The sequence below is a fragment of the Plecotus auritus genome (genome assembly GCF_963455305.1).
Source record: "Plecotus auritus genome assembly, chromosome: 3".
NCBI classification, from domain to species: domain Eukaryota; kingdom Metazoa; phylum Chordata; class Mammalia; order Chiroptera; family Vespertilionidae; genus Plecotus; species Plecotus auritus.
This window is the reverse complement of record NC_137772.1, coordinates 142,461,209-142,474,069: the sequence shown is the minus strand read 5'-3', so window position 1 is coordinate 142,474,069 and position 12,861 is coordinate 142,461,209. Positions and strand designations below refer to the sequence as shown.

The 12,861-nt window shown below is 37.7% G+C and overlaps 1 protein-coding gene across 3 annotated transcripts in view; it reads right to left on the bottom strand.

Annotated features, from left to right (window-relative positions):
* Positions 1–12,113, bottom strand: part of MGAT4C (MGAT4 family member C) — a 780,710-nt gene extending 768,597 nt beyond the window's left edge. The window contains exon 1 of one of the 3 annotated variants that reach the window (XM_080661846.1): positions 11,782–12,113. The gene's annotated coding sequence lies outside the window, so the exon portion shown is untranslated. The remainder of the gene's footprint in view (positions 1–11,781) is intronic. The other 2 variants (XM_080661845.1, XM_080661848.1) reach the window with 2 other exon arrangements.
* Between the last annotated feature and the right edge of the window lie 748 nt (positions 12,114–12,861).

Below are 12,861 nucleotides of genomic sequence, written 5' to 3'. Positions count from 1 at the left end.
TAGCAAGCAAATTAGGGACAGACTCATAGATAAAGAGTAAGAAGATAGCTCTGGGTTTGTGAGTGTGTGTGGGGGGGTAGCGGGGGCAATATTGGAGGAGTGGAGGGATTGAGGAAAAAAGAAAGAAAAGAGAGAACTCATGGACATTGACAATAATGTGGTGATTACAGAGGGCATAGAGGGGAAAAATGGTGATAGAAAAAAATTAAATTAAAAAATGTTGAATGTTATGGTATATAAATAATACCTCAATGAAGCAGTTTAAAAAGAGGATTCTTCATATAACCACCTATGCTTTCCAGAGATTAAAATAAAAAGGGAAATTCTTCCTCCTTTCCCAAAAAAGTAACCTCATAAGAAAACACAAATCTCAATTCTCAGATTGTGTTAATTTTTAAAATTAACAGATGTGATGCACAATACTAGGTTTAAAATAATATGAAAGACTAGAGGCCTGGTGCACAAAATTCATGCACGGGGTGGGGCTCCCTCAGCCAGACCTGCACCATCTCCAAACTGGGAGCCTCAGGGGATGTCCTACTGATGGGTTAGGCCTGCCCTCTGCAGGAGGCGACCAGGCTTATCAGGGGAAGGCACCACCCCCATCACCCTACTGCTGCTGCCACTGCCGGCTGCCGCAGCCGCCAAAATGTTTTCATCCACCCAGACTCCAGTCCCTTCACCACGAAAAAATGACAACTTTCTTTAGGCATTTTCAAGATGTGACTTGCATAGGATATGATATTTCTTTCTTTCTTTTTTTTACCCTCACCTGAGGATATTTTTCCATTGATTTTTAGACAGCATGGAAGAGAGAGGGAAAGACAGAGAGAAACATCAATGTGAGAGGGATACTTCAATTGGTTGCCTCCTGCATGAGCCCTGACCTGGGCCTCAGCCAGGGAAAAGCCTGCAACCTAGGTACATGCCCTTGATCAGTATCGAACCCGTACACTGTGGTAGGCAGGCCGAAGCTCTATCCACTGAGCCAAACCAGCTAGGGCAAGATATGACATTTCTTAGCCCCTCCAGCAGCAGACCTTCATTTTTCCCTCCAGGAGTGAGATGGAAAAACCCTAGATCACCTTCTTGGATTCTTATTACCCAAGTTACCAAGAACACTGAGAGTGGCATATGGGGAGCTTAGCCAATGAGCGGTCAGAAAAGGTGTTTCCTCTGCAGCTCACATGCAGAGGCAGGACTGCCACCGCGGCAGCTGGCAGGCCCTGTTCTCTGTGGACCTGCTCACCACCGCGGTGGCTGGCAGGCACTGTTCTCTCCGGGCCTGCACCATATGTGGCTTGCCTTACCACACATGCAGCCCCCTCCTGCCTACCTGCGCATGCAGCCTCCTCCTGAGCGGTGGTGATGTTACAGCATCCTGGCTAATTTGCATATTACCTCTTTATATATATAGATTGTTTTAAACTTTCAGGTGGGGTGATTATGCCCACCTACCATTGAAAATAAAGGATGGTTACAAGTACCAGCAAGATACTACATACAAAGTATTTTAATGATAATAATTTAAAACAAGCATTTAATTATATAGTCTACATATCGTTCCAAAGCTCTAAAAAAAACTTTATAAATAACTACTAGACTTTACCATCCTTTAAACATTTTTATCATTTTAAAATATTTTGAATGCCTGGTAACTACTTCAAATAAATCAACAGTTTAATATGTAATAATCAAAACTTTCTATCAAATTTTAAAAGTTTGATGTATGTTCATCTAAGCTGTTAAACTTTAATTTAGCCACAGAAACAATATATTTCATCTTCTTTTCTCATTTTATTGTAGAAAAATCAAGTTCATTTATAACTTAGAAATTATTTCAGTGACCTACAGCAAAAAACTAAGGACTGCAATAATTGTTTTGACATTAATGATGTTTTCCAGGCATAAGTGTTTTGTTCTTTTGTTTGTCTTATAATTGCTGTTGCTTCTCCAAGAGAGAAAAAAAAAAAAGATCATTTTCTTGTCTGATTTCTGACTTGTCTCTTACATTACAGAGCCTGAAAAGACCTTAAGGTAAATTTCTACAGTATCCTCACAATAACTTGACTATTTTTATTTGTTTCTCTTACCCAAAGGCAGAAACACTAGATAAAATTAAAGGAAATGACAAAGCATGTTTACATATATATCCATGATTCTTTTTACTGAATTGATATAGTGGAAAAAATACATAGATATACCTTACAAGTGATTCTTTAATAGGCAATAAAAATGGTTTACTACTGAATTTTGCTTCCTGAATGTATTAGACAAAATTCTAGTGTATAATGCATGTACACAGACATATGTCTATGTTTATATATATGCTGTTCTGATGTTTGGTGGCCAGACCTGACTGTCCTTGGTAGAACCTGGGTCTGAGCCTCACTGTCTCTCCTTGTTTATTCATCAATATCTCTGCACCTGCTTGACTGTACTTATTTGACTGTGTGTTCTTCCATATCTCTCTGTGGTATGTTTCAGGCTGTCAGCTTGCCTTTCCCTGTACATTGGTCTGACATCCCTGTCCCATTGTCAGTTCCTATCTGTCAACCTGGCTCCACATGTGGTAGTCTCTCAACCTGTCCCTGTTTGCATATCCTAACTAATAAAAGAGTAATATGCAAATTAAACGTTACTCTCCTACACCCACAAGCCACGCCCACCAGCCAATCAGGAGTGAGTATGCAAATTAACCCAGGCAAGATGGCTGCAGCCATAGAGAGAGCAGGAGGTTTGGGTTTCCCCGGCAATGGCGGAAGCCAAGCTTTCCACACCCTGGCAGGCCCAGGCCTCCACTCAAGGCTACAAAGTTTCAATTATAGAAGATAAACAAATCCCAACAAAAATGGCAGCAGCCATGGAACTGGAGAGAGCAGGAGGCTTGGGTTTCCCCAGCAATAGAGGAAGCCAAGCTTTCTGCCTGCCCTGGTGGGCCCAGGCCTCTGCTCAAGGCTACAAAGTTTAAATTATAGGAGACAAATAAATCCCAACAAAAATGGCGGCAGCCACAGAGCTGGAGAGAGCAGGAGGCTTGAGTTTCCCCTGGCGATGGAGGAAGCCAAGCTTTCCACCTGCCCTGGCCTGCTTTGGCCTCCTCTGCTCAAGGCTACAAAGTTTCAATTATAGAAGATAAACAAATCCCAACAAAAATGGCTGCAGCCACGGAGCAAGCAGGAGGCTTGGCTCCGCTCAAAGCTACAAAGTTTCAATTATAGAAGATAAATAAATCCCAAATACCAGGGCCTCCACTTGGGTCACCGGGGGGCATGGCTGGCCTACAAACCACCACAGGCCCCTCTCCCAGGCCACCCCACACCCCAAGGGAACCCCCACCTTGATCCAGGATACCCTTCAGGGCAAACCAGCTGGCCCCCACCCGTGTACCAGGCCTCTATCCTATCTAATAAAAGAACAATATGCAAATTGACCATCACTCCAACACACAAGATGGCTGCCCCCATGTGGTCAAAGATGGCTACTCCCATGTGGACACCAGATGGCCACCACAAGATGGCCAGCAGGGGAGGGTAATTAGGAGGGACCAGGCCTGCAAGGGAGGGCAGTTGTGGGTGATCAGGCCAGCAGGGAAGGGCAGTTTGGAGGGACCAGGCCTGTAAGGGAGGGCAGTTGGGGGTGATCAAGCCTGCAGGGAGGGCAGTTAGGCGTGACCAGGCCGGCAGAGGAGGGAAGTTGGGGGCGACCAGGCCTGCAGGGAAGGGCAATTGGGGGGGACCCAGGCCTGCAGGGGAGAGCAGTTGGGGGGGACCAGGCCTGCAGAGGAAGGCAGTTAGGGGCAAGCAGGTTGGCAGTGGAGCAGTTAGGCATCAATCAGGCTGGCAGGGGAGTGGTTAGGGGGTGATCAGGCTGGCAGGCAGAAGCGGTTAGGGGCAATCAGGAAGGCAGGCAGGCGAGCAGTTGGGAACCATCATCCCTGGATTGTGAGAGGGATGTCCGACTGCCCATCCTACTGGGATCTGGCCTAAACGGGCAGTTGGACATCCTTTAAGGGGTCCCAAATTGGAGAGGGTGCAGGCTGGGCTGAGGGTCACACCCCCCTGTGCATGAATTTCGTGCGCTGGGCCTCTAGCACTAGTATATAAGGCGGTATGTATTGGTTTGTAGGCATGCCTTTTTCCAGCCATGATTCTATCTGTCTTTGTGTATATATGTGCAGATTAAGATTTTTCTTTTAATGTAGATTTAGTCTATACTCTACCCCAGTGGTCAGCAAACTGCAGCTCATGAGCCACATGCAGCTTGCGAGCCGCAGTTTGCTGCTCTGTTGACTAATGAGTTCTCCAACCACTGGTAGGGGCTTAATCACAAGGAACAACAACAGCCTGTAATTATTGGAATCGAGAGTCTAGTCAGTGGTCGGCAAACTCATTAGTCAACAGAGAGGGAAACCGCAGCTCGTGAGCCACATGTGGCTCGCGAGCCGCAGTTTGCCAACCACTGCTCTACCCTCATGGTCTATGTGGGTGCTGACCAAAAGTTTGGAGATAGCAAGAATGAGGGTACAAAATGAAACATGACTTAGAACTTATGTCAAATATAACTGTTCTCAGAGTCAAAGGAGAATATATAACAACTCATACACTTTAGAGAAATTTTTTGATGGGCATATTCCAGTTCCCAGCATTATTTGCAAGATCCAGCCTACTTATATCCCATTGACAACCTAGAAATAATTACCTTTGCAATGCTAATCTCCAGTCTTTAATGTAAATTCCACCAAATCTCATAGATATTTTTCTTTTCTCAGAATATTCCTAATTTTGACCCCATAATGATAATTCAGAGGAGAAAAATATCCCTGGCAGAACATTTTCTAAAGCTTGAATTACTTCATGAGGAGTAGCACTAAGTAAAGAAAGAGTGGACGAGATCCAAGATAACCCAGGGTGGGATTTAATGCTCTAATTCCTATATATTTCAAGGTTTATTTGCTAGGGAGGTGAAAAGCTGCTCTTCATATTCTGCCTGTGAACGAAAGGTCTACTTTTAAATCTTTTGTGGGTACTACTGATTACTTGGTGAAAACACAAACTCACATGTAATAGACATGTAAACAAACCCCTTTATACACATATACAAACCTATTCACATACTTCTTAAAGATAAGTGAAACCTCTCTTTTAGAGAGACTGTTCCGATAGAAATAGCCACAAAATGTGTACTTTGATTTTTGCTCGACAATGTCCAGGAACTTACTAAAGCCTAAAATAACAAGGCACTTTACAATAATTTCCTAAACAATAATAGTACTTTCTTAAGGTTCTACATATACACAAACATATATTTTCCCTTGTAAGACATCATAATTAAAAGCTGGAACTATTAGGACTGCTTATTTACATTGATCAGTTTGGCAGATGATTGACAACCTTTCACTTCATGATTATTATAATTCTTATATATGGACATCTGACAACATCACAAGGATTTAATTGTGCAAATGAGGTGACAAAAGAATAATTTATGAAGTAGGTAAACTGTACTTACATCACATGGGAATGCTGGCCTATATTTCTTTTCAAAGATGTTATACTAAATTCAAATCTGGCTAGAAAATATGATTCAGCATTACAAAAATACTGAAGGCATATCAGATGTATTGATAAAATTAAAAAGGACAACCCAGGAATTCACACAACACACAACATATGCTTCTTAGAATTAAAGCAGAATTGCCACCTGGCAAAGTTTTCATTGAAACAGGTCCTTCTACAAACACATTCAAATCTTGTTGATACTGTTAAAACTAGAAATGATAACATATTTGTACTCAGTTGCCAGTTTGGTTATTCATTATTTCCCCTATATAACATGAATTATTAAATTAAGCCTTAACTTATTTACATGCAAAATTAAATTTGAGATTCCTGTGAGTTTTAAAATTATACCATTTTGTTCTTTAGCTTTTCTAGGATAATTCTAACTTCTTTATCCAAACTCATGTATTATATGATATTCTGAAGAAACAAAAAGTTCTAAAAAGTTAAATTGCATCCTCTATAAGAAAAGATAAGAAGTTACATAATTAACTAAAAAAACTATCATACATGCCCATAAAAAAGTGGGATTAAAATAAGCATTGTGTCATTTTCCCTCTCTTCCACCTAATTTGCTATTAATATGTATTTTTCACCATTTTACCAGCTGTTCATACAGTGAACATAAAGTTCCACTATGATCTGAGAGCAATAGCATAATGGTTAAATGCCAGACTCTGAGCCAAAAATTCCATATCAAACCTTGGCTAATCACTTAAGCTACTTATGCTAAATAAGCATGGGCTGTTGCTTCCTCTCTATACCTAGATTTTCTTATCAGTAAAATAATTATAATAGCTGCTACCTTACAAGATTGTTGAGAGGATTAACATAAGAAAATAAATGTTAAGGATTTAGTATAGTCTTCAGCCCACCCACTGCACTCAAAAAATACAATCTGCTATTATTACTATATATTATTTCAGATTCCATATTAACATTAGGACTTTAAAGTGTCCATTAAGGGTAAAGATAAAATAATGGATATCCATATCAGATTGCGCTATTTGGAAGGATTTTTCTCAGAAGAAAAGAGTTAAACTATAGTTTTAAGCTAAAAACTAGTATTGTCATTTGCATTGTAGACTATCTTAATCAAGAAGATGGAAGTTTAGGACTTTTTTTAAATATACTTTTATTGATTTCAAAGAGGAAGAGAAAGGGAGAGAGAGAGATAGAAACGTCAATGAGAGAAACATTGATTGGCTGTCTCCTGCACACCCCCACACTGGGGATCCAGCCAGCAACCCGGGCATATGCCCTTGACCGAATCAAACCCAGGACTCTTCAATGTGCAGGATTATGCTCTATCTGCTGAGAAAAACCAGTTCAGCCTAGGCCTATCTTTTGCCTAAACTTTAGTGGAAGGCTTGGAAGATATTTTATGTTCTCGTAAAAGAATTGTTAAATTATACTCATGGTTAAATAAGCCCTAGCTGGTTTGGCTCAGTGGATAGAGCATTGGCCTGCGGACTGAAGGGTCCCGGGTTCGATTCCGGTCAAGGGCATGTACCTTGGTTGCGGGCACATCCCCAGTGGGAGGTGTGCAGGAGGCAGCTGATCGATGTTTCTCTCTCATTGATGTTTCTCACTCTCTATCCCTCTCCCTTCTTCTCTGTAAAAAAAATCAATAAAATATATTAAAAAAAAAATTATACTCATGGTTAAATAAGACCCCTAAGGACATTTGTTTTTTTGTTGTTTTTGTTGTTGTTGTGGGTTTTTGTTGTTGTTGTTGTATGTTTGCTTGTTTTTGTTTTACATTTTTAAAGGGTGTATAAGAAGTAGAGAAGAAGGAGGAGAAAGAATACGAGACAGAGACAGTCACAGGAAAAGTTACAACCTCTTTTCTAGAAGCCTGAGGAGGTTATATCTGACAAGTGAACCAGCATTTTCTTTGTGTCTCCTTTACTATTCGTTTGATAGCATACACAAATTGAGACATAAAGGAGAGAAGCACTAAGGTTAGAGATATCTCCTTTCCTGTTAAGAATTTACAGAGGGGGAAAAACCCCTCAAGGGATTGGTGGTGTTTTTTAAGGTTTTTAAGGTTTTCAAGCTTTTTTAAGGTTTGGTCAAAAGGAGTAGGGATTAATAAATGAATCTGTAGGGAGTCACAGGCAAAAGAAAAATGTAGGTGAGCACAAATCTGGGGCTCCCAAAAGGAGATCTGATAACCAAACAGAATAACAGAAAATCCAATATCAGGGCTAGGTCAGGAGATGGCAATGTCATGATAGAAAACTGAGTTACAATTAGAACATAAATTCTAATCCCCATTAAGAAATGGGTCAAAATCCAAATCTGGGAATGGAAAAGCAATAGAACAAGAACCTCAAGGATATTTTAGAAATGAAGTCAGATGCCTTAATCTTTCTTATTGGTGAGTATGCAGATTCGTAAGTTTAGATAGGATTGACACTGACAAGAGATACTGAGTTAAAAACAAAAGAAGGAAGGAAGGAAGGAAGGAAGGAAGGAAGGAAGGAAGGAAGGAAGGAAGGAAGGAAGGAAGGGAGGAAGGAAGGGAGGGAAGGAGGAAGGACAAGATAAGAATGGCTTTTCAGCAGATACTTGATTTTGTGTCCACATTTTGATTGAATTAGAATGTGCTAAATATTATGTACTAAATACTTTCCTAACACACTTTCAAAATAATTATTTGATGGTTCCCTTTTATAAAGAGTGCTTTTGTACATCTACTTCTAAATTCTAATACAAAGATATATAAAACAGAATTGTTATGATTTACCTCCCCACATAACTCAGAATATTAATGTATTTTTTTTCTGTATATGCTTAACTCTATATGAGATGTAGCTGAGAAATTCAGACTCAGAATTTCTCAGCAGTCATGGAACCTAAAGACAGCAGCTTCTAGCTTGGATTTGCATACTATTTCTCTAAAGATTCAAACTCACAGTTAAGGTCAACATCTGGCTGGATTTAACATTCACATTTGACAGATTCACTTTCATTACAAAATGTTTAGAATTTTTTACAAGGCAAAAGCTGTCTTTTATTTTAATAAATGTTTACATATATTTCCTTTTTCCCTTTAGGGGTGGATTTATATGCTTAAACTATTCTGCGCAGTTGAAATTGGAGGACATCTCACTAGACAAGCCACTATAGCAAAATAAAATGCAAATGAAAGGGGCAAAGGGCACCGTATAATGAGCAAGAGGATTTACTGTCTCATCTTCTATTTCCATATCTTTTGAGAGAGGGAAAAGTGAGAAAAGAGATATAGTTCTATCTGCTTTCCCTGGTAAGTTCTATGGGTAACTTAGCTATTTGAAAGCCATGGAGAATATGCCAACTAACTTCTCAACCTAATTCAAATTTCCAATTTTATTAGTGCATAGGTAATGATTTAGTATTTCTATAGATTATCTTAGTGCCAAACAATAAATACATGTTCAACACATTATTCATATTACTAAAGCTGTTAAACAAGTAAATAAGGATATGATAATACACATGTTCACACACACATCATCATTGAAGAAATGTATGAGTCAAGGTAGTTTCAATAGAAGCATTCTGTATACGAAACTATGATAAAATGCATGAAAATAGGCACTGTTTAATGAGCATATTTTGTGCACAAGCTACGTGTTTGTTACTTTATGTTCATGATCTCAACTACTCACAAAAATCTAAAATGCAGGTACCATTATCACCATTATACATCTGATAGGATAGAGATATATAGATCAATTAACTTACACTAACTTTCTTAACAGATTTAAACCTGGTTTGTCTTTCCCTAATCCAATGTTCTGTCTACAATTACACTTTGACATATAGAACAGAGTCAAGGAACAATTTGAAAACCACTGGCTGATCAGTCTGGGAAGCTCAGTAAAGTTAAATGCAAATCATTGGCTAAATATAGGACATTTCATACCTTATGTGCACATAAATAGCCACTAAAGAGTCTGCCTTAATTGCCTTCCTCTGTGGGCACCAATTACAAGTCCTGAAATATTAATAAACTGGCTAATTTAATAAAAATACTATTACATGTTTTCTCCCTGCATGTTGCTTTGAAGCACCAAACATATCATGGGCACTCAATAAATATTAAATATTTAAAAGCAACTAATAAAATGAAATTATGGTAATATATTTTGCAATGAACTCACCACAAAAAGTAAAACAAGTTTTAGTACCAGACCTGGAAGTTGATCAGAGTTAGAAGTCTGGATAAGTGAATTAACCCTATAGGGAGGCAAGGTGATTGTGGTCGAAAGGTTTAACAGGGGGTCAGAGTAATAAAAATTTGATTGCAATTTGGCAACTGAAACTGTCCCTCCTGATTTACATATTTGTTCTATTTCTCCAACATCCAAAATTCACATTAAAATATATATTACTAAGCTGCTGTCATATAGTCTCCATGTCCAAATATAAAGTTCCTATATTTCATTATCTATTGGTATTATCTTATTTTGAAAGAACATAAAATATGCTCCCTGAAGTTATCATCTTTTTTCTCCTACTTTTGCATAGTCTGAGATTTTCAAAAGAGCTAATTATAATAATAATAATAATAATAGATGGATGTTGGCATGCAGAAGTCATTGAATTGTCAAACTCTGAGACACTCAGGAGTGCATGCAGTCTCCAAGAGCATACTTCTGTAGATTTAAATTAGAGCTGCAAGTTACTGGGGAGAAACCAGGCTGCGAGCAAGCACACGGTTTCTTTTCTTAAGTAGTGAAGGAAAATGTTCCATAAAGTACAGAAAAGCTTGCCAAATGGAGGAATCCATAGGGAAACCTAAATTTAAGCTTTTGTTCCTCAATTCATGTAAGATTCATGAAAAAAGAAGTAGTTCTAAGTACTTTTAGAAAACTCTATTATCCTTCCTTTTTTTTTCCTTTACAATCCCTCTAAGGATAAGAGAGAATGCACTTAAAGTTACTATTCGGGTGACTTGATCCTTCTTCTTCCTCTCCTTTATTCTTCTAATGGTCTCTCAAATGCTCCCAAGAAATAACACATTTAACAAGTGCTCACCTGGAGCTCAGCTACCATTTCCTCTCCCAATCCTGTGATTAACCCACTGATGGTTCTACAAACTCTATGTTCCAGTCAAAATACGACAGCAGTTACACCATTCTCCAGGTCAAATATACCTCTTATTCTACCCATTCTAACCACCATTATTACATGGAAAAAATATCAATGCCATGGTTAGTTTCACTGAACCTATTTATACAATAAAACACTTAACAGCCTCAAACGCCCTAATATATTTAAAAATATTTCTTTAGTTTTCATACACTCATTGTGATTACAATATGTTTGTTTTCTCTGCTACACTCTCACTCACTGTGACACAGATCACTCCTCTACACACACACCTTTAACTTGTAGAAAGCAGGCACAGAAGTTACCTCTTGTTGTAATATATCGTAGGTACAATAAGTTAACTTTCACTTTAGGTTAAGGTTTTCTCCATTTTTATTAGTTTAGATAATATTAAGAAGTTTGTCACATTTCACTTTGCTAAACAGTTTTTCTGTACTACTATGGATATTCTGAGGTACTTGCTTCACAGAACAAAGTTGAATAATAAATTATTATAATATGTGTATTTAACTAAATCTTTAGATTAATGTTAATAAGATTCTTCTGAACTCAAAAATAAAAATCTATAAAGCCAATAAAGTACAGTGACATAATATTCTCAACAAGACTCTTACTGGAGTTTCATTAAATTAAATACATTTATCATTCATACATGTATATATCATTACCATCAGTGACACTAAAATTAATAACCGCCTTTGAGACACAGTTTGTATTTGAAAATATCTGGAGAAAATATCATGGTTATTAAAAAGATAAAAAAAAGATATAGGATAAAGTGAGTTTCAGAAGTATGCATTTCTCTTCACTATACATTGCAGCTACAAAAGAAAATCCTCAAGAGAATTAATACGAACTTATGATAATGCAGCTTGCAGCACGGTTTTGTTTTGGTTTTGTCTGATTTTGCTGACAAGGCAATTCAAACTCTACCCTACTAATCTTTAGCAAAGGGATCAAATTATTCACCTATAAACATGCAGCAATAAAATGTCATTCTTTAGGCAATACCGACTACTTAACATCTTTCTCTTTTTTACTGGTTTGGATCCCCAGCTCATTAGATCATTACCTGATAAATAGGAGAGGGTAATGAATTGAGAAAATAACTACGTACCTTCAGAGAAAACCTGCCCGATAACAGTAATCCATTAGAAAACTGGCAATATCCTCTGATCTATTGCCCGCAAAGCTATGACTTGAAGAGTTTCATTCCCTGGGCTCAGTTCACCAGAAGAAAATCAGCACAATTTAAATATTTCTTGGAATGTGACAGCTCTCTAGATCCCCGGTTGCATTCTGTTCCCCAGGGATGGCAATCTGGTGTTCCTGTGTGCACAGAGCAGTGAAGATGAATTGAAAATGCTTGAGATAAATTAGGAATGGCTAAGTTAAAATTGTCTCTGCTCCAGACTCTCTCATCTGCAGTCTGTAAGCCTGTTTTTCTGTGAAAAAGCTAGATGGCAGGCTGCCTCAGTAAGTTCTTCCTAAGCGACAGAGAGCATTTTCAATGAAGAAAAATTCTCCCATTATCTAAGCTAATGTGACTGCTGCTAAATCTAGTTTTTAAAGTGGCTACTGGCATGAAATTTATTTTTCCTATTGGTTTCTTTCAAACCACAGTCTAGAATCCATACTATCATTATATATATATATATATATATATATATATATATACTTTTATCTATGAGAAACATTTCAAGTTTTCAGCTAACATATTAAATCATAACCTTTCTTGCAGTTATAACAATTGTTTATATATAGAAAACTTCCACTTTAGGTCTTAAAGCCATTTTATTGCATTTTTCAATATTTAGAAAATGTTTTTTAATTGCAGTACCAATATTGTAACAATATTTTATTGACAATCACTTATTGTAATGAAGTTCCAAATAGAGGTGCACCATTTTTAAATGTCAGTTAAAATGCAGAAGTTATATATAAAAATAAGCAAGGGGAATGTGGAATCCTAATATATGACCAAAGAAGTAAATATTGATTCTGAATATCCTCTTAAGAAAATAAGATGTTCCAAATAAAATCAAGCTTCATAAATTATTCCCTTTCTAAATGACAATGTGCCATTTTTTGAATTCTGTTTATTTCAATTGAATGATACATTGTGATATAAGAGTTCTTATCCCTAAATTAGAAAATTCTTTTAGAATGCACTCTACTTGGTTATTGGCAACACAAA